Source organism: Mauremys mutica, unplaced genomic scaffold (genome assembly GCF_020497125.1).
Source record: "Mauremys mutica isolate MM-2020 ecotype Southern unplaced genomic scaffold, ASM2049712v1 001488F_np12_obj, whole genome shotgun sequence".
In the NCBI taxonomy this organism is placed as follows: Eukaryota; Metazoa; Chordata; order Testudines; family Geoemydidae; genus Mauremys; species Mauremys mutica.
In genome coordinates, this window is record NW_025423215.1 from 11413 (window position 1) to 24299 (window position 12887).

Here is a 12887-nt window from a genome sequence, read left to right on the forward strand (position 1 = left end):
CAGGCACTGATGATATTACTGAAAGTTTGGGAGTTAGGAGCTGGTAGGTCAGTGGCCCAGTCCCCTCACAGATGACCCCGTCCCTGTGGGACAGGGGCAGGTCTGAGCTCTCACACCAAATGCCTCATTGTGGCTGCCAGAATCTGTGGGCAGCTCGTTTAGTTTATGCCGAGGGTTGAGTCCTGCTTCGTGCACCATGTGTGAGAATGAAAATCCTAAACCGCCCTTTGAAATAACGAATGCAGCAGGACATGTTATTGTCCCTGCCCCAGAGCAGACAGACTGATGGAGAAATGCCATTGAGACCAGGGTAATACTCCACTGCCATTCTACCTTTTTTACTTGCTAAGCTCCCTCCCAGCCTTATGAGGTATCAGAGCCTGGTATTGAGCCTGAGCCGAGATGTCTACACTGCAAATTTTCCATCCCACAGCCCAAGCCCCGGGAGCCTGAGCTGGTATGGGGCAGCTCTGGGTGTTTCATTGCAGTGTGGACATAAGCCTATTGTGTTTCATTTCTTAGGTTCTGCTGCCATCGTGTGGCCATTTCCTTCCCCTCCTTTCTGTCCAAAGCGCAGAGCCCTGTTCCTCCAGGGAGAGAAGGACGTCTTCCTTCTTCCCTTCCTCAACAGCCCCCTTCCCTGGAGAGCCCTTTGCTGGGGTCTGGGTGGGGAACAGCCGTTTCTGAGGATTAATTTCATATTAATGGTGTTGATCTATAGATTTTACAGCCAGACTAGATCACTAGGTACCTCTGTTCTGAGGGGGGATTTGATCGCTGCTTTCAACTACCTGAAAGGGGGTTCACAAGATGTTGGATCTAGACTGTTCTCAGTGGTAGAAGATGATAGAACAAGGAGTAATGGTCTCAAGTTGCAGAGGGGGAGGTTTAGGTTGGATATTAGGAAAAACTTTTTCACTAGTAGGGTGGTGAAGAACTGGAATGGGTTACCTAGGGAGGTAGTGGAATCTCCTTCCTTAGAGGTTTTTAAAGTCAGGCTTGACAAAGCCCTGGCTGGGATGATTTAGTTGGGTTTTGTCCTGCTTTGAGCAGGGGGTTGGACTAGATGACCTCCTGAGGTCCCTTCCAACCCTGAGATTCTATGATTCTATGACCTGATTCAGAACAGAGTCCAGATAATTTTACCCAGTGACTCCTACATCCACCCCAAGATCTTCTGGCTGAACGAGGAGGGTTCATTCAGAAAGTCATCGTGTTTGGGTGTAAAGGTGTGAAATGATGGGGAAATTGGCCCCTCTTTCCAGTTTAAATGTTGTAACTTCTACATCTAGACCGGGGTGGCCAACCTGAGCTTGAGAAGGAGCAAGAATTTCCCAGTGTAACTGCCAAATGTGCACCTTTGTATGCAACTACTGAGTCAATTGTGAACCTTTCCATCATTGTCCTTTGCTCTTAACCCTGAGGCTATTGCCTCATCATGGGCCCATTTCCCGCCTCTCTTTCATACAGAAGCACAATTTTCCTTGCACAGACACAGGAACAGCAAGATCTTTCTCTGTCCCTTGTGCAAAGCAGGGGGCCAAATTCCATGGAAACAATGGACAAGCAGGGGGCTCTGGGCACATCCAGCCCTGGCCGTGAGATGTTCCCTCCCCTCTTTCTTTATGCTCCTGTTGTTATTTCATGGATTGTCTGGGATGGGGGAAAAGCTGAGTTCACTCCAGGTGGAGGGGAAAAGAACCCTGAAAATCTCAGGACCCAACCCTGCTACCAGGATCACTGAGGTGCTGGGAATCTGCCTGGGAAAGGGACGGTGTGAATTGTCAAGGTGGGGAACGAATAACAATCTACAACTAGATCCACCTCATTAACCACCGACACAGGCTAATCCTGCTGCCGATAGAAGGGAAACTGGGCGCCATTCTTTGCTGTTCAGCCATGGAAACAGTGACCCAATTGCACCGCAGTGAATGTGCTGGGGAAGGCTGGAGTTTACAGGCAGGTGGAAATAGCAGATCCTAGAAACACCTGGAGCTCCGCACACCACTTCTGCCACCAGGGTGAGGTGTTGAGCTGCTCACAGCATCCCCCACTATGACCTTGCAGCAGGGGATTGCTGCACCCCCAACCCAATGTAGGGGAGAGGGCTGAGTGTATCTCTGCACCCTGAGACCAGGGCAGCCACTCTCTCTGCCCCACACATAGAATCTGGCCCTGCTGAAAAGTGACCCCTATGAACAAGTCACCTCCAGGAGAGCAGGATTGGTCCTCAGAGAGGGGAATGGGCTTCTCGTGAAGCTTATAGGTCACTGGATGCTCTGGAAACAGGAGGGCTCTGAGTGTAACCCATAGCAAACACAACCTGCTAGGGGATGTAGCTCAGTGGTTGAGCCCATGCTTTGCATATATGAGGCCCTGGGTTCAATCCCCAGCATCTTCATGATCATTTTTTCACCCTGCTGCTTTGCTCATTCCCAGAGGGGATGTGGCCCACCAGTCTCCCTGCATCAGTTTCAGTCCTGCTCAGTGAGGGGCAAGTGACAATTGCATGGAAGGTCGGGGGGGGGGTTCTGCTCCTAAGTCACCTCGGTACATTTAAGATTCCCACCCGCTGTGCTGCTTGGGACAATGGTAGATGAGAAGGGCGAATCCTCCAGCACTGGAGGGAAAGGTCCCATCTGCACAGACTGCGAGGCAAGGAAACAGAGGGGCAGTCAGTGCTCAGGGAGGAGAGGGGTCAATGATTTACTCCCAGCAGGGGACACTGTCTTTTTGAGTATCAGAGGGGTGGCCGTGTTAGTCTGGATCTGTAAAAGGCGACAGAGTCCTGTGGCACCTTCTAGACTAACAGACATATTGGCGCATGAGCTTTCGTGGGTGAATCCCCACTTCGTCAGATGAATGGAGTGGGAATTCTGTGACTGGCTTGCCAACTACAAAAGCAGTTTCTCCTCCCTTGGTGATCACACCTCAACTGCTAGAAGAGGGTCTCATCCTCCCTGATTGAACTAACCTCCTTATCTCTAGACTGATTCTTGCCTGCATACTTATACCTGCCCCTGCAAATTTCCACTACATTCACCTGACGAAGTGGGTATCCACCCACAGAAGCTTATGCTCCAATACGTCTGTTAGTCTGTAAGGTGCCACAGGACTCTGTCTTTTTGAGGCGAGTGCTGCTGGCTTGGGATGGTGCTGACGATGGATAGAAAAAAAGGCTGGAGTCAATGGCAGATGGGACAACAGAAGGGGAAGGGGAATGGCAGCCCCACAGAAGGTCCTCGGTGCTCAGATGCCCCCAGTTATTGCACCCTGGCCTGTCCTAGAGAGAGAAAAGACACCGAGGGACCAGCCCCCCTACAGTGATCCCATGGACAAGAACCTGGTTAGGAGTGGGGTGAAGGTTCCCTCTGGGCAAAGGGGAGCTGAAATCCCTCCGTGTCCTGGAATTTAAGCAACGAAAGCTTCAAACCCTGCATGGGTGTGGGCTGAGGTGCATCAGCAGAAGATTGGGCTGGACAGGGGTGGCAGGTTTGTATAATTTTTGGTGGTGCCCAGAATGGGACCAAGTCCTGCCCCACCTGCCACGCACACCTGCCTAAGGCTCTGGGAAGGAGTTTGGTTGTGGGAGGGAGAGGGGTTGGGCTCTGGGAGAGTTTGGGTGCAGGGTCTGGGCTCAGTCAGAGGGTTGGGGTGCAGAGGCAGTGTGGGGGGCAGGCTCTTGGAGGGAGTTTGGGTGCAGGTGTGGGGTCTGGGCTGGGGCAGGGGTTGCAGGAGAGGGTGAGGGGTGCAGAATTTACCTCGGGCATCTCCCAAAAGCAACCCACAGCCCCTAAGCTGGAGGGCCAGGGGCGTCTCTGCGCACTGCTGCCCGCAGACTCCACCCCCGCAGCTCCCATTGCCACAGTTGGCAGAGTTGGCAGTTGGGGCGGGGGCAGCATGTGGAGACCCCACCACCCCCACAGTTGTTCTTCTCACAGCTGGCTGATGGGGGGCAGCAGGGGATCTTCCCAATCTGGAGGAATCTCTCTGTGCCCCACTGTTAGTTCTCCATCCTTTCCCCCCTAACCACGCACACCACTCCCCTCCTCATTATCAATGTTTTAGAGAGACCCCTCCCTCCCTTTATGGGATACAGACTCTCTGTGACAGAGACTGACTGGGGCTCCTCTCTGCATGGCCCCAGTGGGGAAGGAAAGAGACTGGGGGAGGGGGAGAAGATGGGCAGAAGGAGTCTAATGGGGCAAAGCCAGAATAGAGGAGATTTTCTTCCTGTTAAAATGTACTGGAGTCTCATCGCTGAAAAGCCGCATCTTGAGTTAAGTTTGAACCAGCAGCTTTTCAATTACCAGGCAAAGGTGTGAACCACAGAGACTGATAACTGCCTGCTTCCCAAATGTGTTTAAAAAACATCTTTAGGGGTGCAACTGGTTAGTGCAGAGGGGCCATCTGTTGGGGTTATGAGTTCAAGCTTTCTCTCAAGACCTTGTTTCTCTTACCTGTGTAGTTTGTTTTGCCTAATTCATATACAAAGTGCTACACTAGAAAAAGGAGAGTAAGTTCTAAAATGTAGAGGTGGGTGCATACTTTAGAAACATCGCCCCTGTGCTGCCATTAGTTCCAGCAGATTGTTCACTGGAAGGGCAAATTGATTTCTTTGCTGCTGAGAAAGAGGCCAGGACAGGTCTGTGGGCACCAGATCTCTCTGCTTCTTCCAGTTCCTTCCCTGCTCCAGTCACTGCTGTAGGATGATCTTATATGCACTAAGCCTAAACATTTTCCTGGGCCTTCTTAGCATAGCTGGCAGCATGTCAGACTCATACTCAGTAGGTCCTGAGCTCACACCTCAGAAAAGACAATGGTTTTCTGCTCCCTGCTTCAGATTTTCTAAAGGAAATCAGAGAAAAGAAGCTATAGGAGAGTGGCTCCTAGACACTCTAACACACACAGATTTTTCTAAGGCATTAACTTTTCCTTCTCTGTGGAGTTTGTATTCTCCATAGAGCAAAATAAAACAAAAACATGCAAGTCTAAGACCAATACAGTATGAAACTCAATACAGATAAAATCTCACCCTCAGAGATCTTCCAATAAGCTTCTTTTGCAGACTAGACTTGTTTCTTGTCTGGGCCCAATCTTTTCACCTGGTATAGTCCTTGTTCCAGCTCAGGTGGTAGCTAGGGGATTTCTCATGACTGCAGCCACCTTTCTTCTGTTCCACCCCCTTATACAGCTTTGGTACAAGGCAGGAATCTTTTGTCTCTCTCCTGGGGAAAAGCCCCAGGTTTAAGATGGATTCCTGTACCAGGTGACATGACCTGTGAGACCCCAAGCCTTCATTGTTCCTGGCCTGACTCACAGATGGTGCAGGACAGAGCCATCTCCAGTCAATTGTCCTGGTTAATGGGAGCCATCAAGAGTCCAAACCACTATTAATGGCCCACACTTTGCATCATTACAACAGGACCTCAGAGTTATAGTTCATATTTCTAACTTCAGATACAGGAATGATCGGTTCATACAAATAGGCTGAACACACACAGTAGATAATAAGCTTTGTAATGATACTGCACAAGAGACCTTTTGCATGAAGCATGTTCCAGTTACATTATATTCACACTCATTAGCATATTTTCATAAAATCATCATCCACAGCAGGGAAAGGGTTTTACTGTGGCACCTGGGAGCATTTGAGTTTCATGTCCAGGCTGTGCTATGAGTTCCTCCAGGTTTCCCATAAGCACACAGGGCCCTTAGCGGGTACTCTCGATACAGGAATGGCCCAGATACAATGAAGTCATGGGAATTGCATTTTCCTTTTTAATTTTTGAATTTCCAATGACATTTCTGTTTGTGATTTTGTTTCGCTTCGTATAACTGTGTTTTCTCAGGGACTTGATATTTACCAGGCTAACTAACAGCTAATAACGGGAGACTTCCAAGCAGGGCGTGGGCGAGCGGAAAAGAACTGTAAGAGATGCTGGTTTTCAACCTTGTGTTAGATAAGAATAGAATGCAGATTGTAGCAGAAATTGCTGAGAGAAGTAAGCTATCAGAAAGGAATATGTACAAACAAAATGCAGTTGTTGCTCCTTACTATATGTCACAAAAGGTATAAATGCTTGCCTTAATTGTTTATCTAACCGAGACCTACCTCGGGAGGGGAAACTCTGCCTGTCTGTACTCTCCTGAATAACTGCAGTTGCTCGAAATAAACGGCATAATATAATAACATTTAACATCCCTGTGGTGGGAAGAACAGCTCAACAGCCCAATGCTGTGGCATTTAATTTCAAAAAGGGGAACTATACAAAAATGAGGGGGTTAGTTAAACAGAAATTAAAAGGTACAGTGACTAAAGTGAAATTCCTGTAAGTTGCATGGACACTTTTATGACACCATAATAGAGGCCCAACTTAAATGTATACCCCAATTTAAGAAACACAGTAAAAGAACTAAAAACGAGCCACCGGAGCTTAACAACCATGTAAAAGAAGCAGTGAGAGACAAAAAGACTTCCTTTAAAAAGTGGAAGTCAAATCCTAGAAAGGAGCATAAACATTGCCAAATTGTAGGTGACAAATCTGAGGAACTGTCACAGACTGAAGTGTCACTAGAGCAGGTTTTGGAATTAATTGATAAACTCAACATTAACAAGTCACCAGGACCAGATGGCATTCACCCAAGAGTTCTGAAAGAACTCAAATGTGAAGTTGCGGAACTATTAACAATGGTTTTTAACCTGTCCTTTGAATTGGCTTCGGTACCCAATGACTGGAAGTTAGCTAATGTAACGCCAATATTTTAAAAGGGCTCTAGAGGTGATCCCGGCAATTACAGACCAGTAAGTCTAACATCGGTACAGGGCAATTAGTTGAAACAATAGTAAAGAATAAAATTGTCAGACACATAGAAGAACATAAATTGTTGGGCAAAAGTCAACACGGTTTCCGTAAAGGGAAATCGTGTCTTACTAATCTATTAGAGTTCTTTGAGGGGGTCAACAAACATGAGGACAAGGGGGATCTGGTGGACATAGTGTACTTAGATTTTCAGAAAGCCTTTGACCAGGTCCCTCACCAAAGGCTCTTACATAAATTAAGCTGTCATGGGATAAAAGGGAAGGTCCTTTCATGGATTGAGAACTGGTTAAAAGACAGGGAACAAAGGGTAGGAATTAATGGTAAATTCTCAGAATGGAGAGGGGTAAGATAGTTAAGACCAAAGCAGACTGTGAAGAACTTCAAAAAGAGCTCACAAAACTAAGTGATTGGGCAACAAAATGGCACATGAAATTTAATGTGGATAAATGTAAAGTAATGCATATTGGAAAAAATAACTCCAATTATACATAAAATATGATCGGGACTAATTTAGTTACAACCAATCAGGCAAAAGATCTTGGAATCATCGTGGATAGTTCTCTGAAGACGCCCACGCAGTGTGCAGAGGCGGTCAAAAAAGCAAACAGGATGTTAGGAATCATTAAAAAGGGGATAAAGAATAAGACTGACTATATTATTACCCTTATATAACTCCATGGTATGCCCACATCTTGAATACTATGTACAGATGTGGTCGTCTCATCTCAAAAAAGATATACTGGCATTAGAAAAGGTTCAGAGAAGGGCAATTAAAATGATTAGGGGTTTGGAACAGGTCCCATATTAAAGAGGCTAGGGCTTTTCAGCTTGGAAAAGAGGAGACTAAGAGGGAATATGATAGAGGTATATAAAATCATGAGTGATGTGGAGAAAGTAGATAAGGAAAAGTTATTTATTTAGTCCCATAATACAGGAACTAGGGGCCACCAAATGAAATTAATAGGCAGCAGGTTTAAAACAAATAAAAGGAAGTTCTTCTTCACACAGCGCACCGTTAACCTGTGGAACTCCTTACCTGAGGAGGTTGTGAAGGCTAGGACTATAACAGGGTTTAAAAGAAAACTGAATAAATTCATGGAGGTTAAGTCCATTAATGGCTATTAGCCAGGATGGGTAAGGAATGGTGACCCTAGCCTCTGTTTGTCAGAGGATGGAGATGGATGGCAGGAGAGAGATCACTTGATCACTGTCTGTTAGGTTCACTCCCTGGGCTGCTTCTGCTCTACAACTATAATTGTCTTTTTACACCAAAATCACTAACTTGAGCAGCCAATTCCATGTACAGTCCTAGTGTATGTAAGGCACAGGTAACTTTTGCCTCAGGGTAGCTTGTTGGCATCAACCCTCTCTCCCCCACCTGGACTGATGAAATTCCTGGCTGGAGGGACACACGCTCCTACAAGTCAAAAGGAAAGGAGCTGATAGAAAAGATCACAGGACTGACCCCAAAGAAGGGTGAACTGCAAAAGTCAGAAGCAGGCAACTCATCCGGCAGAGCTGAGACACCACAGTGAAGATGGTGCAAAGATCACTATATTGGAATTAGCAAATGTGATTTTTTTAAAAACAAATCTTTGGGAAGCCCTAATAAAGGCATTTCTTACAGTTCTCTCCCATTTGGATTTTCTGATATCTAAGAGAAAATGACATCTGATTGAAGCTTTTCCTAAATGCAGAGCATGTGTAGGGTCTCTCTCCATTGTGGATTCTACGATGTCTGACAAAGTCTGAGTGCTCAATGAAACGTTTCCCGCACTCAACGCACGTGTAGGGCGTCTCCCCTGTGTGGATTCTCTGATGTGTGATAAGGCTTGAGCGCTGACTGAAGCTTTTCCCGCACTCAGAGCACGTGTACGGCGTCTCCCCTGTGTGGATTCTCTGATGTGTGATAAGGTGTGAGCGCTGACTGAAGCTTTTCCCGCACTCAGAGCATGTGTAGGGCGTCTCTCCTGTGTGGATTCTCTGATGTGTAATAAGCTTTGAGCGCAGACTGAAGCTTTTCTCCCATTCAGCGCATGTGTAGGGCGTCTCCCCTGTGTGGATTCTCTCGTGTGTGATAAGGATTGAGCGCAGACTGAAGCTTTTCCCGCACTCAGAGCATGTATACGGCGTCTCCCCTGTGTGGATTCTCTGATGTGTGATAAGGTTTGAGCGCAGACTGAAGCTTTTCCCACACTCAGCGCATGTGTAGGGCGTCTCTCCTGTGTGGATTCTCTGATGTCTGATGAGGGCAGAGCGATAACTGAAGCTTTTCCGGCACTCAGCGCACGTGTAAGGCCTCTCTCTTGTGTGGATTCTCTGATGTGTGATAAGGACTGAGCGCTGACTGAAGCTTTTCCCGCACTCAGCGCATGTGTAGGGTGTCTCCCCTGTGTGGATTCTCTGATGTGTGATAAGGCTTAAGCGCAGACGGAAGCTTTTCCCGCACTCAGCGCATGTATAGGGCATCTCCCCTGTGTGGATTCTCTGATGTGTGATAAGGCTTGAGTGCTGACTGAAACTTTTCCCGCACTCAGAGCACGTGTACGGCGTCTCCCCTGTGTGGATTGTCTGATGTGTGATAAGGTGTGAGCTCTGACTGAAGCTTTTCCCGCACTCAGCGCATGTGTAGGGCATCTCCCCAGTGTGATTTCTCTGATGTGTGATAACGTGTGAGCGCCGATTGAAGCTTTTCCCACACTCAGCGCACGTGTAGGGCGTCTCCCCTGTGTGGATTCTCTGATGTGTGATAAGGCTTGAGCGCAGACGGAAGCTTTTCCCGCACTCAGCGCATGTATAGGGCATCTCCCCTGTGTGGATTCTCTGATGTGTGATAAGGTTTGAGCGCCGACTGAAGCTTTTCCCGCACTCAGAGCACGTGTAGGGCGTCTCCCCTGTGTGGATTCTCTGATGTGTGATAAGGTTTGAGCGCTGCTTGAAGCTTTTCCCACACTCAGCACATATATAGGGCATCTCCCTTGTGTGGATTCTCTGATGTGTGATAAGGTTTGAGCGCCGACTGAAGCTTTTCCCGCACTCAGCGCATGTGTAGGACGTCTCTCCTGTGTGGATTCTCTGATGTGTGATAAGGTTTGAGCGCAGACTGAAGCTTTTCCCACACTCAGCGCATGTGTAGGGCGTCACTCCTGTGTGGATTCTCTGATGTCTGATGAGGGCAGAGCGATAACTGAAGCTTTTCTGGCACTCAGCGCACGTGTAAGGCCTCTCTCTTGTGTGGATTCTCTGATGTGTGATAAGGACTGAGCGCTGACTGAAGCTTTTCCCGCACTCAGCGCATGTGTAGGGTGTCTCCCCTGTGTGGATTCTCTGATGTGTGATAAGGCTTAAGCGCAGACGGAAGCTTTTCCCGCACTCAGCGCATGTATAGGGCATCTCCCCTGTGTGGATTCTCTGATGTGTGATAAGGCTTGAGTGCTGACTGAAACTTTTCCCGCACTCAGAGCACGTGTACGGCGTCTCCCCTGTGTGGATTCTCTGATGTGTGATAAGGTTTGAGCGCTGCTTGAAGCTTTTCCCACACTCAGCGCATGTGTAGGGCGTCTCTCCTGTGTGGATTCTCTGATGTGTGATAAGGGCAGAGCGCTGACTGAAGCTTTTCCCGCACTCAGCGCATGTGTAGGGCATCTCCCCAGTGTGGATTCTCTGATGTGTGATAACGTGTGAGCGCCGATTGAAGCTTTTCCCACACTCAGCGCACGTGTAGGGCGTCTCCCCTGTGTGGATTCTCTGATGTGTGATAAGGCTTGAGCGCCGACTGAAGCTTTTCCCGCACTCAGAGCACGTGTAGGGCGTCTCCCCTGTGTGGATTCTCTGATGTGTGATAAGGTTTGAGCGCCGACTGAAGCTTTTCCCGCACTCAGAGCACGTGTAGGGCGTCTCCCCTGTGTGGATTCTCTGATGTGTGATAAGGTTTGAGCGCTGCTTGAAGCTTTTCCCACACTCAGCGCATGTGTAGGGCGTCTCTCCTGTGTGGATTCTCTGATGTCTGATGAGGGCAGAGCGATGACTGAAGCTTTTCCCGCATTCAGAGCATGTGTAGGGCTTCTCTCCTGTGTGGATTCTCTGATGTGTGATAAGGAGTGAGCGCTGACTGAAGCTTTCCCCGCACTCGTGGCATGTGTAGTGTGTCTCTTCCAAGTTGATTCTCTCATGTGTAATAAGTTCTGAGTGGCTACTGAAGTTCTCCTCTGGCCTCCGCTGAGTCTCAGAGGCTTTTACTGTTTCTAGGAGTGCACAACTCCTGGAAACATTCCCTTTGGGTCTTCCTGATAACGTCCCATGTGGTTCTCCTTGCTCTGCATCTTCCTGCTGGGGTTTCTGCTCCTCATTCTCACGCACCATCCTATCACCTGATGGGAGACAGAGAGAATCCAGACATAGGTCACTCCCTGTGCCTGAGAGAAAGGAAAACTCAGAGACAGGAATTTTAAAAGGGATGAACAAACCAAAATATGTGCAGGAGAGATCAAACCTATCAGGAGCTGATTTTCCCCAGAGGAGAGAGGAAGGGATCAGTTTTGGTCTGCATTTCACCAGAACATGCAGGGGAAAGTGGGATCAGGTAGGGATCTGCTGACAGTTGTTAGTCAGGATAGGTGGGAAGCCATGAGTGACATCTGCCTAATTATTCCACATCTGCAGGGAACAATCCTGAACTTGGAGAGCTCACAGGGTCTTTGTAGGGCATCCCGAATGTTTCCTGTATTCACGGAGAGTTTTTGACTTGCTTTAACCAAGTCCTCACCTCTGCAGGCAGCTCTTGGAAGCACTTCTTTCTCAGAACTCTGGAGGTCCAGGACCCACGGCTCTTCCCCTCGTTCCAGCTGTGAGACCACATCAGGTTTGGAATTTAGAAACCCTACGCCAGACAAAGAAAACAAGGGAGGTCAGTGGAATTTGTGGGATACTTGTCACAAAGAATAGTCCATGGTTTTAAGCTCAGATTATTTTTAAGCAGTAACATCCCAAGGCCAGCTTCCTTGGCTCAAAGTGGCACGAGAGTTATTATTATTATTAATCATACGCATTACCTTAGTGCTTAAGGACCAACTAACAGTGTGTCTCCGTTGTGCTAGGCACAGTACAAATGCAGAATAGTAGATGGCCCATGCTCTGAAGAATTTACAGTCTAAATAGACAAGACAGACACAGCATGGGGGAAGGGGTAGAACCCTGTTAGAATGGCGATATTCAGGTCTGCCTGCAAAGCCTATATTTTAAGAACTTAGGTGTATTTTTATCACTTAGCTAGTCAGGGCGGCCCAGAGGATTCCAGGGGCCCGGGGTCTTCGGCGGCGGGGGGCCCTTCCATTCCGGGACCCACCGCCGAAGTGCCCCGAAGACCCGCGGCGGGAGCCCCCCGCCGCCGAATTACCGTCGAAGCGGGACCCGCTGCCCAAGTGCAGCCTGGTGTTCGGCGGTAATTCAGCAGCGGGGGGGGGTCCCCGCCACGGGTCTTCGGGGCACTTTGGCGGCGGGTCCCGGAATGGAAGGGCCCCCCGCCGCCGAATTACCGCCCAAGACCGGGCTGCACGTCGGCGCCGGGTCCCGCTTCGGCGGTAATTCACCAGTGGGGGGTCCTTCCGCCCCGGAGCGAAAGGACCCCCCCCCGCTGGCGAAGACCGGGAGCGAAGAAGCTCCTGGGCCCGGCCCCGTGAGAGTTTTCCGGGTCCCCTGGAGCGAGTGAAGGACCCCGCTCCAGGGGCCCCGAAAAACTCTCGTGGGGGCCCCTGTGGGGCCCGGGGCAAATTGCCCCTCTTTCCCCTCCCTCTGGGCGGCCCTGACCCTTATCCACCACCCCCCAGAACACCCACAATCCAACCCCCCCATTCCCTGCCCCCTGACCGCTCCCCCAACCTCTGCTGCCCCCCCCGGTGCCCTGACTGTCCCCAGGACTCCCTGCCCCTTAGCCAACCCCCCTGGCCCCAGCCTCTTACCCCCGGCTCCCTCCTCACCTGGAGTCTCAGCGCCTCGCTGAACAGCCACAGCGTGTCTCCGGCGGGGCCTGAGCTCCGTCCCGCTCAGAGCCACGTGGTGAGGGGG

The 12887-nt window shown here is 49.3% G+C and overlaps 1 non-coding gene across 1 annotated transcript; it reads left to right on the plus strand.

The window, feature by feature from the left end:
- Nucleotides 1-2329: 2329 nt before the first annotated feature.
- On the plus strand, nucleotides 2330-2401 carry TRNAA-UGC. The gene has a single exon. It is a non-coding gene; the product is annotated as a tRNA-Ala (tRNA).
- Nucleotides 2402-12887: the final 10486 nt, after the last annotated feature.